We start from the raw sequence: 22,538 nt of genomic DNA on the forward strand, positions 1-22,538 counted from the left end.
CAACAGGACTAACTCCGCTGCAGCCAGCACCTTGTGTGAAGCCAGCCAAAGAGGGAGCCCCGGCAGGCCCTATGTGACATGTCTTGAGTAGCTCAGTGGTTTGAGCATAGGCCTGCTAAACCCAGGGTTGTGAGTTCAATCCTTGAGGGGTCTATTTAAGGATCTGGGGCAAAAATCTGTTTGGGGATTGGCCCTGCTTTGAGCAGGGGGCTGGACTAGATACCTCCTGAGGTCCCTTCCAACCCTGATATTCTATGATTCCTCAGCCATCATGTCAGTGGAGTCACACCAGTGTCTGTGGAACCACTGGCATCAAGCGCAGAATCAATCACACAAAAATCAGCCTCCCCAGAGAAGTCAGGGCCTGCTCGCCCTCTGGCTTTACTCCAGCTTTGCTTCACTGCCTGCCGTGGAGTGACTCCTCCCGGTTTACTGGGGTGAGACGCCGATGACCGGGTCAAACGGAATTTCAGTGGAATTTTCAGGATGCTTTGGAGGGCTCGCATGACACATGGCGTTCAGAGAGCGGCACGTGGAGTGATCTCTCTAAAGCGCTTGGGGCCAGCGTTTCGAGTGCTCTGCACCCAGAACGGGAGCTGGATTTTAAAAACCGCTCTGCCCCCAGCATGCTGAGCGCGTCTACAGATTGGGCTCTGACTCTCAGTACCGGAGTGGGCAGTTTTGGAAATCCAGGCTTTAGTGCAAGTTCTACCGCAGGCATTAAAAAAAAACTAACCTTACCCTGCTGAGGACATTAAAAAATAAAAATTTCTGAGCAGGTGAAAAGAAAGTCAGTATCTCAGTGTATCAGTGTGAATTACTTCGAGGGAGTGTGGAACGTTTGCTGAAGGATTAGGATATTAGAAGGACATTTCCTGCTAATTATTTGTCTCCTTTGAACTAAACTGTGTGTGTGTATGTGTGTGTGGTGTGGGGTGGGGGAGGGTCCGGCGCTAGTGGGAGGACAGGGAGGATATTTCTGTGTGTGTACCAGGAGTCCAGCTGCAAATGGGTGCGAGATCTCTTAAATACATTCGACTTTAACACCCAAATGTGTCCTTGTCCCTAAGCAGGAGGCGGGACGGGCAGCGTTTCTCATCTTGCTCTGTTCCCAAGGATTTACCATATGCCCCTGCGTGAAGCTTTGCTGCCCGGTAGGAGGATCCCCCCCCATGGGGTGAACCGGATGGCACCGGGATGAGAGATGATTAAAGATCAAAGCGCCTGGGTCACACGTGCTGGGGCAGCTTTGCCGCGCACGCTGGTGCGCTGTCTCTTTAAGGCATTCCTCAGGGCGTGGCCTGGGTGACGTCAGCTCGGGGCATGAATGAACAGGACTGAAGTTTCCCACAAACTCCCAGTAAGTTGTTCATGGCAGGAGGGCGCAGATAAGGCACCAGCGGGAGCCGCCGCCGGAGAGACTCGGATCGTTTCAACCTCTCCGGGGGGCCCCGGGCCAGAACCATGGAAAGCGGCTGGGCCCAGGCGCCCCTTTACTTCGCCCTCCTGCTGCTCCCCGGCGCCCTGCTCAGCTCCCGGGCCAAAGAAGGTAAAAACCAGGCTTTGCCCGGGGGGTCAAGCCTGGCTCTGCCAGATGCAATTGACGTGCGGGGTCCCCCGCTCCGGGCGGCCCCTGGGAACGCGGCGCCCCTTTCTGGGAGCGGGGAGGAGTGAGGGTCTTTCCCTGCCTTTACTTCGGGCGGCTCCGCTGCCGATCTCCTCGCGTGGGGCCCGCGACACGTGCGCGTGGGGGGGGAGAGGGGCTGAGAACCGAGGAGAGGGGGCTGCGCCCCCGGGGTGAGTGGGGGGCGGGAGCTGGCTTGGCCGGAGCGGAATCCAGAGGGGCCCGAAAGAACAACGCGCCGCGGAGAAGATTTGCAGGGCAAAGTCCCGCCGGCACCTCGCTGGCTCACAGACAGGTTGGGTTAGCGGCGCGTGGGATTTGCTGGGGTTGGGTGTGACTCCGGATCGAGAGGCGCACTCGGACCCGGCGCGGACCTTGGCCGATTGGCTACGAGCGGCGATTACCGAGGAGGCACATTTCGGCCAGCGGGGTCGGGGAAGCGTCACGCGTGGGGGGTTTGTTCACTGGAGGAACCTGCTGCCGGGGGTAGGTGGGAGAAAATCGTCCCGGGTGAATAGATTTCCCCCGGCTTCAAATACCCGGGGGAAGGCGAGGGGCCCCTTCTGCCTGCTCCAAGGCTTTGGAAGCCGCCTGGCCCCCGGGAGAAGTCGCTATTGCCCCACGTCGGCCCAGGGTGGCTGATTCAGGGCGATGTCACGCTTGCCTGGAAGTGCGAGTAGTGACACCCCGGTTACACAACCGCCTGGCTCGCCCCGACTGGGACAGGGCCCCACAGGCCCATGGCAGGGCCAGGTAGGAGGGGAGGGGGTGACTCACTGGGGAGATGTTGGTTGCATGGTGTGAAACATTAAAGGGCGTGTGTGTGTGTGTGTGTGGGGGGGGTGTTTTCCTCATTTTGTCCAGGAGATTCCTTCTTTCTTTACATGCGGTTCTGCCCATTGTTAATTGAGAGACATTATTGAGGTGTTGCCTGAATGCTGCTTTTGTGAAAATGTAAATTGCAGGAGTGGTCTTTCTCCTGACTTAGAAACCCCCCGAGCCACACCCCTGAGATATCCGAGAGGGGGCCGGATTCTGCTTTCAGTGGCACCAGAATAAATCTGAATTTACCGCTGCTGATTTCTGGTAAAGCTGCTCCAGATTGACTCTGGCCTTTAGCATTCCGAAGACAGAATTGTTAAATTCAATTGCGGGGGGGGGGGGGGGGGGGAGGGTGGGGCAGAGGAAAATTGGTCCCAAATTCCAAACCGTACTTTTACCATGTCATGCTTCCAGCCAGGCGGGGCTGAGGTCCGACTCAAAGCTTTTCCAGGGTTTGGATCTAGGCTTTTGGGTTCGGGCCCATGTCTGAAACATTCCCAGCGTTCTAGGATTTCACCTAAACTCCTGGGGATTGCTGCCCTAGGAGAAAAATCAAAGCAGGTTGAAGCAGAATTCCTGCCTGGAATAGTTAGGACAATATTAAGAGTTGTTTAAAAATCAAATAAACTTTCCCCATCCTTCACTCACCCCTTCGTGGTGAGTGATTACAATGACCAGGACAAGGGTGCTTCTGAGGGTTGTCTTCTTTCTGTGTCCTGACTGAGCAGACGCACCTTTATGCTGGTATGACTGTGCATCCATATACAGCTTTAACAAGATCTGTTTCTAAACTGATATAGTCCTCAGATTGCTACCAAAAAACCAGTGTGCAGACAAGCTCGCAGGGGTCAGTAACTGATCTGCGCAGTGGTCAGACTCCCACTGGCTTCGAGCTGTGGCTTAGGTCCAGAGAGCAACTCAGGCATGCTGCTTGGAGGCCCCCGGGATGGCTCCCAAATTTTGATGGGCTCCAGATTCAGCTCAGAACTTTCCCAAAGCATGGGGCTGTGCCGACCTGGCGTCTGAGTCCTCTCCCTTATAGAGCTCCGGGGCTATTTGCAAAATTCCCACCTAGAGCTGAATGTTGGGACGGAGGATGTTTGTCTGGACCTGTCTTTCATTCAAAGAAGCCATTAGAAAAGCCATTAGATCTAACTCTGAAATATTGTGTGTGTGTATCTTTAAAAAAAAAAAAGTATTGTAAAGCCATCCAAACTCTAGGTGCTGGCACAAGACACCAGGATGGTTTTGGTCCGATGGATTTCTTTTAAAAAACCAAGCCGAATGTGGCTTAGGCATGGAGGAATTTGGAATAATACGCACACTTGGGCAGATGGGCTGTAATTGCTCAGAAAGAAGCATAAGAATCTATTGCGTAAATAGTGATTTAAGGCACCCCCTCCCCCCCCAAAAAACCCCACCAATTTAACAGCAGCTGCTAATTTGGGGCGCTTAGATTTTTAAGTGCTCAGCACAGGAGCGCGTTTTGTGGGTGCCCGAGATTTGATATTGCTGCCTCTCAGGTTGGCCGCCCGCAACTAGCAGCCACGCTTGGCTATTAGACCATCCATAAAACCAGGCATCGCTACCACAGCTTCCCCGGGCAGCTTGATTAGCTCCCTCGAGAAGGAGCCGCTGGAAGGTTGTGGCAGTTTTTCAGATTAACGTTTGCCTTTGTTGTTTTCCAAGTGCCAAAAGTAATTGGTGTCTAATGTGGACTAATCGCTTGCCAAATTGCAGTTTCCAATTAACGTTGCTGTGGAATGAGAAGAGGGCTCGTTACTTGGTGAACTCCCCAGGTCTATTTTTATGCTTTTTATGCTGCAATAGACCAGCAAAATCAGCTGCTTTAAAAAAACGTGCTTTACATCAGTCCTCGGGCTATAACCTTCGAAGTATATTCAAGGGTGAAATTCTCCCTTCCGAGCTGCATGACCGATCTTGACATTACTATTCTGTTACCCCGAAGAGTAACGATTCTGCATTAGGGAAGAAACCTGGATATGTAGGGAGCGCAAAACATGCTAGTCCACAGCTAGTCCACAGCTGAGGGGCCAGCGGAGATCTTTGCCGTTAGTCCAGAGCCCTGTTATTACAGTTAAGATGCTCTGAGGGTCTGAATGCGGATCTACAAAACTGGAGATCTAATCCCTGCTCTGACAACCGGCTCCCTCTCTCGAGGACGCCCTGCTTGGGCTAGAATAGGCTAGGTAATTCTCCACCAAAGATAGAAGCCATAGTGTAGACAGGTCTCAGGTGTTCTCGGTGGGGCAACGCATGCAGGGGTGGGTCCCATTTTATCGGCCTTTGTGGCCATGAGCAAATCGCTTCACTTCTCAAATAAGATTTTTCCTTTGTTGATTTAATGTTTGTAGCAGCCAGTTCAAACAGATTAAACACGGCACTGAAAAGGGAAGAGAGAAAAGGATTAAAATGGGGTGGGGACAAGGGGGGGGGGAATCTGTTCCAGCCTGGGAAAGCTTTGCCTGCATGACAGCACAAGCAGAGAGACAGACAGACTGTGATTGGGGTTCCCCCCGTCCTTGTGTCAAACAGTTAAATAAAACCTCGGAGCTGGGGCTGCTTGGTGACCAGGCTCTGAGATATTTGTATTATTCACATCGCCTTCCGAATAGGTTGGAGGGGGAGATAGTTAAAGTTACACACTCATGGCAGACGCGGGAGCTTTGCTCACTGAGGCCCCGATCCGGCACAGCCCTTAAGCACATGCTGAAGTCCTGGAAAGCACTAAGCGCAGATCCTCGAAGGGAATCAGGGCCTCAATGCCCCCAAAGTCAAATGGGATTTAAACTGGGCTTGAAACTGGCGCTTGCAAAGGCTGCGGCTGTGTGAGTCAAGAGATCCGGGTTCCAGGCTCTGCCACAGATTCACTGTGCAGCGTCACTGCCTCGCTCTGTGCCTCAGTTTCCCCAGTGGAGGCGTGGGGGAGCGATCAGCCCTGCAGCTGCCCTGTCAGCTGCAACCGGGGTGATAATTCTGGGAGATTCAGATGAATCTTTGCAAAGTGCCGGAGGGCAGGGGGCAGGGGAGATACATGGGTGAAGAAAGCAGAGAAAGCAGCACCACAGGCGCCCTGGAATGATGGGGATGGAAACCAGCTGAGCCCACCTTTGCGTATAAATAAGCCCGTTGCATTAGCTGGGCAATGGCAGAGACAGGTCGCCGCTGGCAGTCGGCCTGTAGCCACGAGAGAGGAAATGAAGGGCCTGGGTGAGATCCCTGGTGAGGTGTCGACTCCCTGCACAGCCCGGTTTCTGAGCTCCGGGCTGGGGGTTCCTGCCGAGGGCCTTGCTGGTGACTTGCCAGGAGCCTGTGCACCACACCTGGTTTGCCTGCGGATTGCAGCCACCCTCGTCTTTAATATGGAGGCGCGGCTGGTGGAGGCGCAGGTCCCAGCACGCGATGTAGCAATGCTGAGTGGGTCGGGCTGGGAAACAGGAGGCTAGGATGGGTCGCCTCCATGTGCTGCAAGGGGAGGGTGGTAGGAACCTTGTTGGGTTAAGCGATAGCCAGCCCCTTCCAGGAGTGCAGATTGGGACGTCGGGAGACGCTGGGTGGTGCCATTAGGCGTCACGGGCTGGGTTAATTAGTGTGGGGGTTAGGGGGAACCCCAGTGTCTGTCTGTAGCTGGCAGCCTCAAGGATGAATCTTCTTTGCGTTTATCACGGGCCCTCCTGTGCCTGGGCTGCTAAATTCTCCTCCCAACAGCCGCCCGGCTCAGGGGCGTAGCTCACGAGACCCGCCCCGTCCCAGGCGCATGGGAGCTCGGAGAAAGCCCCTGTATAAGACCAGTCATCAGCGTGGCTTTAACTCCTTGGCTGGTCTTTCAAAACCTGCTGTGACTTGCCAGGTGCAACCTGCGCATGGAGCAGGAGGGAGCGCCCTCTCCCTGCGTGGGCCAGGGGCTTGCCCCTGCTGCAAGCCAGTATGCAGTGGGGTGGGACTGATGCTCGGGCTGAGAACTCTCAAACTCGGCTCACTGCCGCTGTGCAAGATCTCGGCTGTGCTTTGCCTCACTGCCACAGGGGAGGAGGGGGCTTGGGGGTGCAGGAGAACTGGGAAGAGACCTCGTGTGTTCGGATTGGGCCCGCAGCACTGGTCTCCCATGTCCTTTATCCCTGCACAGAGAGGGGATGCTGGCACCTGGATCAAAGAGATGGGGGGGGGGGAGCCTGAGGAGCTAGGCTGCCCCAAGTTACCCGGATGGGCCTGAACCCCACCCCCAAGCTCCCTGCTGGGGCTCTTCTTAGCCAGGGGTTCATTCCCCCGCCCCCCCCCCCCCCCGGATTAAAGGCATTTCCAGCCCTAGAACTGGTCTGGGCCCAAAGGCAGGTAGTAAAAGATGGATCCACAGAACCAAAGGGGCTTCGCTGCCCAGCCTGCTTCCCAGAGCCAGTCTGCCCCACGGATCCACCCTGTACTTGCCCCGATCCAGGAACCCGCCCTTAGCTGCCCCACCACAGGCAGCGCAGAGGGGCGCTCGGCTGGGGATAAGGCAAAACGGGGTCTGGAGCCACTTTTGGCAACTGCCCTGGGTGGGAGTCGAAATGCAGGGGCTCATCGGAAGAGCGGGGCCCAACTGGGTCATGTGGGGGGGTGTGTGCAATGGGGCTTAGGGACCCTCTGGGGTGCAGGGCGTGGTCCTCCTGCAGCGCAGCCCCACCCAGGCACCATCCGGTCAGCGCTGAGAAAATGCAGCCACCAGTCTCGCCGCCCGGGTCAGCTGCCTCAGGCTGCAGGGCTCTAAAACTGCAGTGTAGACGCTCTGGCTCGGCCTGGTGCCTGGCCTCAGAGACCCTCGAGCCTGGGCGTCTACATGGCAATTGTACAGCCCGAGTCAGCTCAGCCGGGCCCCGTAGCCCTTCCCCGAGGTGTGGCGGCAGGGAGCACCCCCGTGCAGCAGGAACTGCAGGTCCTTTGGGAGAAGCAGAGGCCCTGCTGTTTCTCATGCCCACCTGGTGGGGCTGGCGGGGGGTGGCGGGGGGGTTCTTTTAGGGAAGCTGGCGGGCTGGAGCAGGGGGATCTGGCCAGTGCTGGTTTTTAGAGGGAGGGAGGGAGGGTGTGGAGCCAGCTCTGCTGCCCAGGGAGAATCACCATGAAGAGATTTCCCCACCCCGCGCCCGAGCAATGAGTTAGAACAGAGCGGGGTGAGCCTGGGGACTGCAGCCCGTCCCACGCAGCCCGGGGCCCCTCGGTGTTCCTCCCCCCGACTCCATCCAGGCCGCCCCTGGCTCGCACAGATCCGAGGGCGGAGAGTCAGGCCCCTTCCCCAGCCTGAACCCTGGGCTCCGTAACAGCCCGAGCCAGGAGCCCATAGGGTCCGTGTGCCTCCGGCCTGGCCGATGCCCTCCACCACTGGCTCAGAGATCCCTGACGCTAACACATTCCTGGCTGGCTGATTCACCGGGGCTTGGCAGGGCCCTGATGGGCTGGGTAATTGCTTCCGCTCAGGCCTGGGCCGCTTGCCCTTTGATTTCACTGCCTCTGTCATGCGGCTCGGGGTTATTTGTTTTTCTTTCCTTCTTTCCTTCCTCTTTTCAAACCCATCTGATCCCTTGGCAGGTCCCAGCCTCCGCCCCTGTGCTGATGGGGACAGGAGGCTCCGGCCCCGGCATGTCTGAGCATGTCTTATGAGGGTTTGGCTGGCTGAGGACAGGGGCTTGCCATAGCAGATCCGATCACTGGCCAGTCAAGGCCAACGGTGGCCAGTGCCGGAGGGTCCCTGTGTGTTATGTGCCTATGCAATGGTACAAGGCTCTGACTGGTGGGACTAGGGGTGTGTTTCTTTCCTGACCCTTGTGCCATGGTCTGCCTTGTTGTCATTACCTTCGCTTTGCACGGCTCCAGTTTTCGCTTGTGGTTGCAAAATAGACTCATCCTCTCAAAGACTCCCAACCGCAATGTTTGCCTCGATGAGGAAAGATGGCCTTGTGGTGAAAGCCCTGGGCTGAGACTCAGGAGGGCTGGCTTCTGGCCCCAGCTTTTCCACAGGCTCCCTGGGTGATCTTAGGCAAGTCGCTTACTCCTTCTGAGCCTCAGTTTCCCCACTTTAGAATGAGGCTAATCACACCCCCCTAATCCCACTCAGAGGGTTATGGGGGTAAATCTGTTGGTAATGAATTAGGAGATACTTGGAGTGATGAGGCTGTGGAAATGCTTAGAAATCCTGCAGCGGTGAGTTACACAGGTTGGCAGTCTGGTGTGTGAAGACAGGAGGGTCTTATGGTTACAGCAATGGTTTTTGGGAGCCAGAGCTAGGAAAATGAGGGTTACCCGCTCCCCACACCAGCCCTCTTCCAGGCACAGATATCACCAAGCAAGGCCTAGCTCCTGGGACTGATTCTGCTCTCAGTCCCAGCGATGTAAAGCAGGAAGGCAATGGGGTTACAGCGCTGCAAGTCAGGGAATAAGCGAGAGCAGAAAGAATGGCGTGAGGCTTCCTTCAGCAATCCTAGTCCAGCCCATGTGCTGAGACCCAGAGAATGGAGACAGACACCCCCCCACCCCCAGCCTCCCCACCCCGTTCCAAGCCCCCTTGGAGGCAGAAGGGTTGGTTTGCAAGCTGCAGCGAAATGGTAATGAACGGTTTGCAGCCTTGGCAGCTGTGAGCAGCCGCTGGATCCAAACTGGCGTCTGGAAGAGATTTCGTTCCCCCAGCGCCACGGCTCCTTCTCACACAGTGGAAAAAACTCTGGAGAATGGGAGCGCTAAAGAGGAAAACCCTGGAGGTGACAGGGATCATGCCTGTTTGGGGTGAAGGACCAACAAGTCGGGGGGGGGGGTGCAGCAGGAAGGGCTGAATCGGATGCTGCCAGCACAGGAGTTAGCAGAGCAAAGGGGCATCCTGCCTGGTATCCTGTCTCTGAAGCCGCATGCTTCCGAGAAAGGCATCAGACCTGCTACTGCAGTGATAGGGGGAGGAAATTCCTGCCTGACCACTGCTGAGCTGGTGCCCTGAAGCATGAGGGCTGATAACCGCATAATCCTTATCCCAGCTAGCGCAGATTCATCTCTGGCATAACGCCATTGACTTCACTGGGGTTACGCCAGGGATGATTTGGCCCTATTGTCTGACCCGACCTGGCTTCCTCTTAGCCATGAACGGAGCTGGGCCGGCCTGATCTTTGCCGGAACCTCCCTCCTGCACCTTTGGATCCTCTGCCCTTTCCTCTCCGGCTGCCGCCCTGTTCCTAAATATAAAGCCTCTAGCTCATTAGTCAGCTGCTCAAATACGGGGAATGAGGGCAAATAAAAAGCAGCCTGGAGATAAGCGTGCGATAAGGGCGCTGGTGTCCCCACCCCGATGGTGACTGCCCAGCACCGGGGGTATGATGCTGCTGCAGCCCCTGCGGCTTTGGGGACCCGGCACAAAGGGGAAGGGGTGGGGGGGTAGAGACCAAGGCCATAGGAAGCGAGTGCCTGCGTTGAGAGGTTACTCCTGGGCAGAGCTGTCCTGCTCCGGCTCTATGCTGAACTGCAGGGCCACCCGGATTTCATAAGCCCTGCTCTGGGGAACGGCCACCATCGGCCCCTCGGCCTAGCCAGAGCAGGGAGCCGAGTGCTCGTCGGGGCAAGGGCTGAGCCGTCCCTTGTGGTGCCCACAGGAGGGGCAAGAGGTTTGTTTAAAAGAAAAGCTGCTGCCCCTGTGCAGCATGGGGCCCGCCGGGGCCTTTGACACCCAGTCTCGGCAGGGGGGCTCTTTGGCCACACAGCGGGGCAGAGCCGGAGCTTCGAGGGGGCGTGGCTGCTGGATCTTTAACAAAGAGGGGTTTTCTCCCCGCTGCACAGCAGGTGTTGGCGTTAAATAGGCGTGAACGAAACCAGCCCCCGGCCTTGCACCCTCGCTCGCACCCGTGCAAAGTGCTATGCCAGTGTGCGAGAGCAGAGGGTTCTGATCTGGGGGGGGTTTTGCCCCTGCGGCTGGGCTTGGTGCATGCGTCAGGCACCTGGTTGTCTGTCGGCGGGATGAGGTGCCTGCCGCCGTGTTGTATATTTCCCCCTCCCCAGTCTAACTGTGTTCGTTTGCTCTCCCTTTCAGTCGTCCTGCTGGATTTTGCCAAGGCCCACGGGGAGCTCGGCTGGCTGACCCATCCCTATGGGAAGGGGGTAAGTCTGAATCCCGAGCGCTAGGTGGGAGCTATCGGGGGGAGGCTCACTCCATAGATCCGCTCCTGATTCACCCTGGGGTTAGCGAGAGGAGAATCCGCTTCCACGTGGGTTGGGAGGCGGAGGACACAGGACATCAGCAGAGCTCTGTGGGGAGGCCCCAGGGTGGAATAGCAGGGGCAGGTCTGCAGTGGGGCTGCAGGAGTGAGCAGCACAAGGGGGCCAGCATAGCAGGTCGGTGCTTTGGGGCTGGCCGGAGGGCGGCTGGAGCTCTCAACACACTCTGAACATTCGGTCGTGGGGGAATCTCTTCTCCGGCCCTGCCAGGCTGCCGGGAAACATTGCAGCCCCTGGGGGAGTCGCATGGGGCAGGCGGGGGGCGAGGAGGCCGGGGGGCTGCCGTGAGGGATCAGATGTCCCTTGTTTGCAGCAGTGCGGAGACCCCCAGGCTGGCTGCCCCTTCCACTCCCTCCCCCCGCCCCGACCCGAGCGGCTGTTTGTTTTGGTCTCTCCTGGCGGGTTTCCTATCTCCTGCCCTCCCGTGGGCCATGTCAGGAGGTTAATTGGCCGGTGTGTTCTGCCCTCGGCTGGCAGGACTGTGCTGACAAGTTAATCCCCTGGGTTTGCCATTTCCAAGGGCCAGGTGGACCCTGGCTGGCTCCAGCTGCAGTCCCAGTCCTGCCTGGCTCTCCCAGATCCAGCCTCCGCCCCAGCCATGCTGGCAGCCCGCTCTGGCTCCCTGTGGAAAGATACCCACTGACAGGGCTGCCCAGAGGATTCAGGGAGCCTGGGGCAATGCGGGGTTGCTGCGGCGCTTGTACTCACCCGGCGACGGTCCGGGTCTCCTGCGGCGGGGGTGGGGCCTTCGGTCGCTCCGCATTTTTGGCAGCAGTGAAGGGCCCCCTGCCGCCGAAATGCTGCCAAAGACCCGGAGCAACTGAAGGACCCCCCTGCCGCCAAAGACCCAGACCACCGCCAGGCCAGGGCTCGCGGGGGCCCTGCGGGGCCTGGGGCAAATTGCCCCACTTGCCCCCCTCTCCCCGGGAGGCCCTGTCCATTGATGTCGAGGAGCGCTGTGGGTCAGAGTGTCCTTGGCTGGCCAGGCTTCCCAGGAATGGGTTGAGATTTAATTTAATTTCCCGCATGTGGAATAATTTGGAAGCAGGGCCCCGCTGTGGCTGGGCTGAGAACTGGTCGACAGCCCTGGCTGTAGCTGGGAGTGGGCAGCTTGGGCCGAGCTCTGTGTTTGCCCTTCGCAGGCTTGTGCTGGGCACCCAGAATCAGAGGCCCTGAATAATGTTGGGCCTGAACCGCCACATGCCTCAGTTTCTCCATCTGTAAAACCGAGGTTGGTCTCTTGACCTGACGAGTGCACTGGAGGGTCGAGGGTCAATATCCATCCCTGGACAATGGCAGCGTGTCTGGAGGAGGCCAGGCTACAGGCAGCGGGTGTGGGGCGAGCACGCTGAGTGGTATTGGGATCAAACCGCCCGTGGCTGCCTTCGGTTGCAGGGCGGAGCCGAGGTAGCTGCTGTGTTCGGCAGTTCCCAGCTCCCTGCTTCAGGGCGTGAGCCAACCTCCAGCTGAGGGGGTCAGGAAGAAACGTAACCAGGGGCCCTGCAGGGTTTCTTGCACCTTCTGACCATCCGAGAGGGGAGCCGGGCTGGCAGTGCCTAGGCTCCAGCCCCGGCAGCCCATTTTGCTCTCCTTTAACCACTTGTCTCCCCCGGGCAGTGGGATCTCCTCCAGAACGTCATGAACGAATCCCTCATCTACATCTACTCGGTCTGCAACGTGATGGAAGGCGACCAGGACAACTGGCTGCGGACCAACTGGATCTACCGCAGCGAGGCCGAGCGCATCTTCATCGAGCTGAAGTTCACGGTGCGGGACTGCAACAGCTTCCCGGGCGGGGCCAGCTCCTGCAAGGAGACCTTCAACCTGTACTACGCCGAGTCGGACGTGGACTACGGCACCAACTTCCAGAAGCGCCAGTTCACGAAGATCGACACCATCGCGCCCGACGAGATCACCATGCGCGAAGACTTCGCCTCCCGCAACGTCAAGCTCAACGTGGAGGTGCGCACGGTGGGGCCACTGAGCCGCAAGGGCTTCTACCTGGCCTTCCAGGACATCGGGGCCTGCGTGGCCCTGCTCTCCGTCCGCATCTACTACAAGAAGTGCCCCGGCGTGCTGCAGAACATGGCGCTGTTCCCCGAGACCATCGCCGGCGCCGACTCGCAGGCGCTGGCCAAGGTCAGGGGCACGTGCGTGGAGGACGCAGTGGCCAGCGAGGAGCCCAGCATGCATTGCAACTCGGACGGGGAATGGCTGGTGCCCATCGGGCAGTGCCTGTGCCGGGCGGGATACGAGAAGGTGGAGGAGAGCTGCAAAGGTACAGGCGGCCGGACGAGGGTGCGCGTGGCGGGCGGGGAGATCTCGTGTGTACGATTCTGCTGGGTACTGTGGGGGCGGGGAGATCTCGTGTGTACGAGGCTGCTGGGTACTGTGGGGGCGGGGAGATCTCGTGTGTACGAGGCTGCTGTGGTATCGCAGGGCCTTGGAGCCTCGTGCCCTGTGTATAGACGCTCACCCCCTGCCAGGCCTGGCCTCCAGCACCCTCCGCTCCTGCTCTAAGCTGCCCCGTGCACAGCCCTGCCAGCGGCCCTCAGTCCTGATCCGTAGCATCCTCTTCTGTTCCCAGCCGTGGGCTCCCACATTCAGCTCTGCCAGTGCCCCTCAATCCCGCCCTGCACACCCCCGCTTACTATTCCCAACCCTGGGCTTCACAACCTGGCAAGTCCAGCCCTGAGCGCCCCCCTATCTGCCCCAGATCTAGTGATGCCTCTCAGGCCTGACCCAGCCCTGGGCCTGGGCACCCACAGCGCTGACAATCCAACTCCACCCTGACCTGTGGCCACGTGGTATCTCAGGCCTGGGCTCCCCACACAGCTCTGCTGATGACTCTGAACCCTGCCCCGCACCCCACCCTGCTCTCCCAGCCCTGGGCAAATGCATCTATTTCCATTCATTCTCTTCTCTGCCCCACTCCCCCTTGGGGGCGCCCTGCTGGGCCGGGTCTCGAGGCTGTTTCCCTGCTCGGGGAGGGCACCAGCGAACCGGAGAGCAGAGATCTGAGCCTCCCTGATAAAACCCTCCTGAACAATAGGCATCAGTGTTGGGAGCGGTGGGGGAGGGGGCATGGGGTCCGACCAGGGAGCAGATGCCTGTGCAGGCCTGGCAGCTCCCTCATGACATGAGTGGTGAGGAATGCAGTGGGAGAGGGGCCGGCGGGATAAACCCCGGCAATGCGGAAAGTGGTGCCGGGGGCTGGGGAAAACTCAGAGTTTGGCAGGGTGGAATCGACCCCCCCCCCCCACACACACACATACCTGCTGTCAACCCTCGACAGCTCAGGGGAGTCGGGGGTTCCCCAGTCAAGGAGCAGGGAAGGGTTTGATTTTAGCTGCTAACAAAGCAGCCAGGAGTCCTGGGACAGTGGGGTCGGGGTGGAGGAAGGGGCTGAACACCCAGGCCATGTCCTGCCAGGTGCTGTTCTTCCTAGCCCAGCGCGTCCGCCAGGGACACGCCCAGTGCAGTGCTGGCTTGATGGCCCTGGGTGTCTGTCCCCCCCACGACAAGCCCAGCACGGGCAGCAGTCTGGCATGCCCCTGCCCCCGGAGGGATCCCCCTAGGAGAGACCCCATGGCCCGTTCAGTCCTCAGCTGCCCAGCTGCTGTCAGCTCCTTGCCTCGGACCTGAGAAATATTTTCCACCAGGTGGGAGAGAGGAGAGCAGCACGGAGCCCTCCTCCGCCCTGGTGTCTGCGGGGGCCTGAGCTGCATCTGGGCTCTGGATTGCCCCCCCCCTCCTGGATCAGGGCCTCGCCGGCCCCACAGGAAGGGGGCTACAGTGCCATGGGTGAGCCCTGCCCTCGCGCGGAGCTCTCGCGCGTCAGCGGCTGGTGCGGTGGGATCCCCCGGCCAGGTGTTGTGCGTGTGGGGTGGCCTGCTGGAGCGCTCGTGGTTATGTCACGACTGAGAGCTGCTTTGATCCAGCCATTCCCCTCCCCTTGGGCTGCCAGGGCCCTCACTCCAGCACCTGCAGCTCAACCCCCCGGCTGGTGGGGCTCATGGGCCGTGCAGGGCCTACGCCCTCTCCCCTTGCTGTGGCCGCCCGGCTCCCTCCAGCCCAGCTGGGTGAGAGTGGTGCTGAGCCCCCGCGTGGCCCAAGAGCCCCCTGGCCAGGCAGGGGGAGCAGGGATGTGGAGGAAGGGAGCTTCCCCCTTCCACCCCAAATTGCTGAGCCCGGGGGGCTGCTAAAGGCCCTCCCCTCTTCGTACAGCCTGAGCCAGCTCTGCAGCTGGAGGAGCCTCCTGACCTCAAACCGCAGGTTCCTGGGGCTCCATTTCCTCCCCGGCTTCCCTTGTGCAGAGGGGGAGCTTGACCGGTCAATGCATCAGCCTCCCCCCGACACCTGTACTGGCAGCTGCCTTGGGTCACAAGTGACTCGAGTTTGTTGGTCTCAGCCCCACTCTTGGAGGGGAAGATGTGCTCAGGGACGGGCCCAGGGCTGTTGGAGCAGGGGTCGGGCGGGGGCGCGGGTTGGTATTGTCTTTACTGTGCCTGAGCAGCCATAAATTGGGACGTGCCTTTCCCCAGCTTCTGGCACGGGATCTGCAAGGGGCATCAGCTCCCATCCCAGGTGCACTGTCTCCTGGCCGGGTTCCCCGGCTGCTGGGAGCAGATGGGCTGGGATCAAGGCCTTGGGGTGCTGGGGCTGGCGTCTCTCTGGAGATTCGGCTCTTTCAGCTGTGTACCCCGAGTCGGGAACAGAGGGTTTGTACACAGGAGAATCCTGGGGCTACAATAGCAGTGGGGGGTTCAGTGTGATTGAGGGGGGCTGGCAGGGCTGTGTGGGGAGCCCAGTGCTGGGATAGCTGAGAGCTGCGGGTCGGGATTGAGGGGGGCTGGCAGGGCTCGGAGGGGAGCCCAGTCCGGGGATAGCTGGGGCTGCGGGTCGGGATTGAGGGGCGCTGGCAGGGAGCCCAGATGTGGAATGGCAGAGCTGTGTGGGGAAGCTTGTCCCACCCCTGCCTGGGCCATGCCTGGCTTAGTCCAGGGTTGTCACAAGCCCAGTCCAACCATGTCACAGGCTGGGCAGCCGCCCCTGAGTTGTGGGGACTCTGCCCTGGAGCAGGGCACGGCGGGTCAGGCCCTGCGCTGGCCACCTGGCAGGGCCTGGGTCGTAGATCCCCGAAGTTAAAGGGAGCTTTGTGCCAACTCAGACCCTGCCCAGTGCTGAGCCAGCCATGGCTGCTGTCAGTGGGAGGGGAGGGTGCTGGGCCCCAGTATTACCCTGGGATCCTAGCGATGGCCCTGGGCGCCCCCCCAGCCAGCCTTGGACCTGCGAGCCCAGGTAAGGGGTGATGGGAAAGCAGCAAGCTGGGGTACACCCCCCCAAGTTTACCTGGGGGGCGCTGTGAGCAGAGGGGCCTTCACAACCCGCACACAGAACATGCCATGAGGGGGGCATCATCTGCGGCCAGCCCCCACTCCCTGCAGAGCTCAGCCTTCCCCGGGGGCGGAGAGGAAGGGAGTGAAACAAACGGGAGATAAAGGGTTGGGGGCTGGACAGGGAGGGGGAGGGGCCCCCTCCATTTTGTTGGGGTCAGGAATGTGACGGGAGATAATCCAGGGGGTTGCATAAAGCGGCCGCTCAGTGCCGGATCTCCAGCCCTCGCCCACGGGTGCTCCGGGGAGAGCCAGATAAGGAGCCTTCCAGCACCGGAGACGCTCTGTCCCCCCATCCCAAGCCAACAACCAAAGGGAGAGGGGTGTTCATGGAGACTCCTCTCCCTCTCCCCGGCCCGTAGAGGGCTCTCCGGCCCCTCCCTGCTGCTGCGGAGGTCACCCCAGAACTGCAGACCCTGTACCCCCTTCCCTCCAGGCCAGCGGGTCGCCATGGTGACAGCATCCTTGCTGCCCTTCAGTCCCCTCTGCCTCCAGCTGGTGCATGAGGGGAGCAAGCGGCAGCTCCCGGGTGGGGTGGGGTGGGCCAGACCCCCGGGGGAGCTGTCCTCAGCCATGACCCAAACCACCCCATGCTGACATCAGGTGGGGCTCTGCTCCCTTCCACTCCTCCTCATTCTTACTTCATCAGCTGTGCAAAGGGATCTGCATAGTGCCCCCTTCCCGTTCCGGGCCCACTGAGAGAAGCTTTAGGGCAGGGCTCTGCGGTGCTCCCCCTGGCAATGCCCAAGCCCCCCCCCCCCCCGAGTCTGCTTGCCCCGGTGCCCTGGTAGCCAGGTGCCAGCTGCACAGCGAGGCCCAGCGGAGAGTGCCCGGGCACCAAAGCACGTGTGCAGAGTGTAGTTGCACTAGCATTCCCCAGGGCATGTCCCGTGCCGGCCGGCCTGGCTCGCCGGTGCCACCTGCTCGAGCCCCCGCCCCTTTGGCATTGACAGATGTCTCCCCTCATCTCTGGGCAGCATGGTGCCTGCTTCCCCCTCCCCCACGTTCTTGTTTGTCAGCCACACTCCATCCGTCTTCCTCTCACGCCTTCCTTGTGTTTTCCCTGCCTTCCCTCCCTCCCCCCAGCCCATCCGCCACCCCCCATCGTCCTGGGAAAACAAGACTTGCTGAGGGTTTGCACCCCCTCCCCAGTGCAGACACTAGCTCTCTATGCTGGCTGAATGGAGGCATTGTGTCTGCAGGAGTGTGTGTGTGTATGGGCCGGGGGGGGGGGACAGGGACCCCGCCTGCTGATGGTCTCCCTCATTAAGTCAGACGGCCCTTTGGGACTGTGACCCGTGCGGGCTGACGCCTCCCTTTGTCCCAGGCAGGCCCTGCTCTTCCCGCTGTCTCTGGCGGTGAGTCGGACGGGCTTCATTGACAGGCCCTGCAGTGGGTGTCCTTGGCCTTTTGGGGGTCCCCTGCCGCCTGGGGCGGAGGGAGTCCTGAGCGCGAGGCCCAGATGCGGCTCACGGAAATCCAGCACCCAGAGCGCGGCTGCCCCTTCACTTGAGCCCAGTGGCGCAGCCCGCAGGGACTCCAGGCCCCAGCGTGCAGTGCAGGATGGCTGCCCACCGGTGCAGCTCCGCTGGTGTCACGGTGGAGCGCTGCACGATAGAAGCGGGGCTGCCCCTTTGTTTGGGGGTGGGTGGAGCACTGCACGCTGGGACCTGTAGTCTCTATGGGCCACACGCACCCCGGTAGGAACGATGGCAGCGGGTTCACTAGCGCTGTGCCTGGGAGCCCAGGAGGCCTTCAGATGGGCAGAGCGTGGGTGACCAGGAGTAACAGTTCCACACAAATCCCCCCTCCACCCCCCAACCAGCTCACAGCAGTAGCCTGGGGCCTTGGGCCCTGAGGAAGGACACAGTGTTATGATGGGGGCTGCCCCAAAGGTTGGGTAGGACGGGCCCCAGCTGCTGTGGGACCATGAACCCTCAAGGAACCTCAGTTCCTGGAGGTCGTCCGTGGAAGCTGGACTTAAAATGGGGGGTCGTTCCTGGCACTGCGTGGCGAGCGTGAGGACTGTCTGTGTGCTTTGCGCCCGTCACTGTCTGTCTGACTCTGCCCCCGTGCCCGTAGGAGCTGAGTGCCTGCGGCGTGCCCTGGGGGCAGGGAGGGAGGGACCGCAGTCCGTGCCACTGGCAGGGCCGCACATCCTGGCAGTGGCTCCCAACCTGACTGGCTTCCTCGCCCTCCGGGCAGGCCAGTGAGCACCTTGCTCCCCTGGCCACTTGCCACGTGCCTGTGAGCTGCCCCTGTGATCTCTCCCTGGTCGGATGGAGGCGCTTCCTGCCAAAGATGGGGGGCGGGGATGGAGAATGGAATTTGCCCTTTGTGCAGAGAGGTTCTCTGACCTCCGGGAGCAGCGCTGGAGCCTGCTGGCCTCTGTGAAAGGGAGCCCAGGGAGCAGGAAACAAAGGAGTTTATCTCCAGGAATAAACACAGATATTCTTAGCCTCTCCTCCTGCTGCCAGAGTCCCCACCCCTCCTCCGTGAAAGCTTCACCCCCTCCTTCCGTCCAGGGAACACAGAGAGGAGTAAGTCAGACCCTGCATTCTGCATCTATCGGTGTGTCTGTCTGTCTGTAATCTGTCCCCATACACTCTATCTATCTATCTATCCTCCATACATCCCATCTGTCTGTCTGTCTATTTAAGCATCGGTGTCTAATAGTTGGAAGTTAATTCCTATAAGTCTAATTGCTCCAGAGAGGCCCAGGGTCCCTCCTGCCCCCTCCCACTCCTCCCCTGCTCTGGGGGAGGAAGCCGGCCTCTGGGCACCAGTGAAATCCTGACAGGTTTACTGCTCTATTGTTTCAAGGTGCAGCCAAAGCCACCAAGCAGGGCAAGCGGAGACCACCCATGAAATAGGGGCAGCCTCGCTTTGGGAGAAGTGTTGTTTTTTTCTTTAACAGCCCAGGAAAAGAGGCAGTAGGGAGGGGAAACTTTCCTAACATTAGGGCTGGAGGGGTACTTAGCTGCTGTGGGGAAGGGGCTTGTGAACCTCTACAACACCCCGTCCCTATAACCCTCCACCACGCGGGCTCGGCACCGCTGGGCTGGCTCGCAGGCCCCTGGCTTGCTTAGCTGCCTGCGGATGGGTGCTGGGGCCAGGGCCGCCTGAGCATTTGGTCGAGACCTTTGTGTTTGTATTAAAGAAACACGACAATTGAGAGGGGGAATCAGTGCCCAGCATCACTGCCCCGGGCAGAGCGGAGGAAAGGGCCTTCCTGAAAAGTCAGCTGCCGTGTGGCTTCCGAAACCGCTTCCTCTTCAGAACACTGGAGGAAGCAACCCTAGGGCGGGATGAGGTGGCGGAAACTGGGTTCCTGTGGAAAACCCAGATCAGATGGGGAATGAGTCAGGCTCCCCCCACCCCTGCTACTCTCTTTGTTTAAAGATACCAAAGAAAAGAAACTAACTGAGTCTGCAAACAATCCCAACCCAACCATGGGAGTGGGGGAGGGGTAGCTCTTTGTTGTCCAATGGGGCCCCATCACCTTGAGATAAGGCCTTGTCTACACAGTTCTTGTGGCTCTTTAACTGTATCCGGTGAAATTGGTCTTGCTCCAGTGGTACCACCCCCTTGTGTGCGTGGCCGTGATGGTAGAAAGGTGCCGTAGACTGGTATAGCTGTAGGGAAGGGGAAAAGGCACCTCTGTGCTGGGACAGCTGTGTGCACACTGGGGGTTGTACTGGTCTAACCATATTGGTAAAAAGTCGCCCCTCTAACTGGCAGGGTTAAAGCAGGATAAAATCAGTGTGTGGACGAGGTCTGTGTTACCTCCCAAAACCGAGTGAAAATTAATGTGAGGCTCCGTATCCGCCCCTGATTCCCCCTGGCCAATTTCTGTGGTTTGTCAGCCACGTGCGCCTGCATTTACGCAGTTTTCTCATCCCTGTTGCTGCGGAAAAACCCCCACCACTGGTGGGAGGGGGGTTTCTTTGAAAGAAGGACTCTGAAGGGGCGTTCAGACAGACTGAGCCATAGGCTTGTTCTCTGTAGCGTGACTGCGATTGGTTGGCATTGCGGTCAAGACCCCAAGCAGACAGTGGGGGCCCATCACACTAGATGCTGTACAAAGGTGAACATACCGCCCCGTCCCGCAGAGCTGACGGCCTAAGCCCTGTCCTCTCCTTGCATGTATCTGGGATCCGTTCCTACGCTGGGGGCTGCAGAGGGAGCGAGCTGAGCTCTCGGGAGAGCGGGAGTCCTCACGTCAGTCAGTGGCTGGTCATTCAGGTGGGCGCCCTGAGCAGTCCCCCGTGCCGGGGTTGGCTGCAAGCCTGGAGGAGGGAAGTTTGACGTGCCAGATTTAGGGGAGGAATGTACTGGTCTTGGATTGGAAATGTGCAACGTGCATGTGTCTGTCGGCCTGTCCCATTAATAATACTGGACGGGAAGCTGGGCAGGCTCGGAGGGGGAACCTCCCCCATCTGCCTTGTGGGAGCCTGAGCCGGGACTGAGGGGCGCAGGAGTTGAGGCTGCAGAGCTGCCCCGATCTCTGCAGCGAAGGGGAGATCTGTGTCTGGACGGGGGAGGTTAACACCGAAAGCTAAACCTACCCCAGGCCTTGGAAAGTCCAGCCCTGTCCCCGCACCCCAGCTGGTCCTGTCAGTAACTTTTAGAAAGGAAGCCCCCAACCCCGCCCCCTCCTGGAAACATGCAACCCCATCAACATGCCTTGGGGGGCCAGCATTGGAGGCTGTGCACACCCATGGTAGTGCCCCCATGCTGCTTCCGTCCCCTGACTGCAACGCCACCTCCCAGCGTCCTGGTTGTTAGGCTGTCTGAGGAGCTATCCCCGGCATCTGCAGACCCACTGGTCACCATCTCCTCTCGCAGTCCCTCCTGTGTTTCCTCCATCACTTTGCATCTCCTGGGTCGCAGGGGGTCGGGCTGGGCTCCGGGGAGGCTCTGCGGGAGCAGGATGCGTTGGCTGCTGCACGTTCAGGGCCGTGAATGGGTGTTACCCCAATGAGTGCCCCTATTGCCTAACCTGTGCCCTGCTCTCCCCTTGCAGCCTGCCCTGCTGGGTTCTTCAAGCCGGACGTCTCCGGTGATGCCTGCTCCAAGTGTCCCCCCCACACGCTCTCCTCTCCCGAAGGTTCCACCTCGTGCCCATGTGAGGAAGGCTATTTCCGGGCGGCAGAGGATCCAGTGTCTTTCCCCTGCACCCGTAAGTATGAGACCCTGCTGTGGTGACAAACCTCCGCTGTTCTCACCCACGTTCCCACCCCAGCTGCCCCCGGGACAGGTCAGAGCCTGCTCCATTTTCCTGACCTGTAATAGTAACCCTCTGCTCATCTAGAATAGTAGTGACCCCTGAGGAGCTCAGAGCGCTTTGTGAGTATTAGTGCTTTCAGCGTGGGAGGTAGGTAAGGGCTCCCCCGTGTTTTATAAGTGGGGAAACCGAGGCACAGAGCGGTCGAGTGACTTGCCCATTGTCACACAGTGAGCCAGTGGCAGAGCTGGGACTAGACCCCAGGAGTCCTGCCTCCCAGTCTCCACCTCTAAGAGCCAGACCGCCCGTCCCTCAACTCTCTCCGGTAGCCCACATAAAGTTCCTCCCGCCCATCCGTATGAGGCTGTGGATCGGCAGGCTGGCTATGAGGCAGCCCAGTGAGCGCCACCCCCGGAGAGCTGGGATGAACTCAGTCTCATCGCCCACCAGGGGAACACCCCAAATGACAGGAAGTCCCGCCTCTCATGTCCCACGCCTTTGAGGGCGGCACTTCCTGTAGTGACGTCATTCAAACAGCGAATATATTGGCGGGGCAGCCACGGGGGATGGACCTGGCTGCTGTTCCCCAGGGCTGGGGATGGGGCATGTCGGTTGGCTCCCCCTCCTCCAGTTCCAGGAGCTCCAGCTCCTCTCTGCTCTGGGAGCCATGTGCCCCCAAAAGGAAATGCCCTTGGCACCATGGCCCACGACCTTCCCCCCATCCCATCCAGGTCCCCCTTCTGCCCCCCACAACGTCATGGCCATCGGCTTGGGCGCCAAGGTGCAGCTGCGCTGGTCCCCGCCCCGTGACACGGGGGGCCGTAAGGACATCACCTACAGCATCACGTGTGAGCAGTGCTGGCCGGACTTGGGGGAGTGTCGGCCCTGTGACAACAGCATCCGCTACTCGGACCATCCCCAGGGGCTGACCAGGACGTTCTCTGTACCATCAGCGACCTGGAGCCACATGTTAACTACACCTTCACCGTGGAGGCCAGGAACGAGGTGTCCGCCTACGGCCCCAGCCGCAGCTATGGCACTGCGAGCATCAGCGTCAACCATACAGGTAAGGGGTGGTCGGTCTATATAACTGGTGGGCTTTGTATCAACATGCCCTGTTACATTGGGGGGGGGGGGTGTGGGGTGGTGATTTTATATACAGATTGAGGGAGGTTGCACTGGTTAACTGATGGGAAAGTGAACGTTCAGGTATGGGGTTTGATGG

General features: G+C 59.7%; 1 pseudogene; it reads left to right on the forward strand.

The window, feature by feature from the left end:
- The first annotated feature begins 1,416 nt into the window (after window positions 1-1,416).
- LOC123358666 lies at window positions 1,417-22,379 on the forward strand (annotated as a pseudogene).
- Window positions 22,380-22,538: the final 159 nt, after the last annotated feature.

Source organism: Mauremys mutica, unplaced genomic scaffold, assembly GCF_020497125.1.
Source record: "Mauremys mutica isolate MM-2020 ecotype Southern unplaced genomic scaffold, ASM2049712v1 Super-Scaffold_100093, whole genome shotgun sequence".
NCBI lineage: Eukaryota > Metazoa > Chordata > Testudines > Geoemydidae > Mauremys > Mauremys mutica.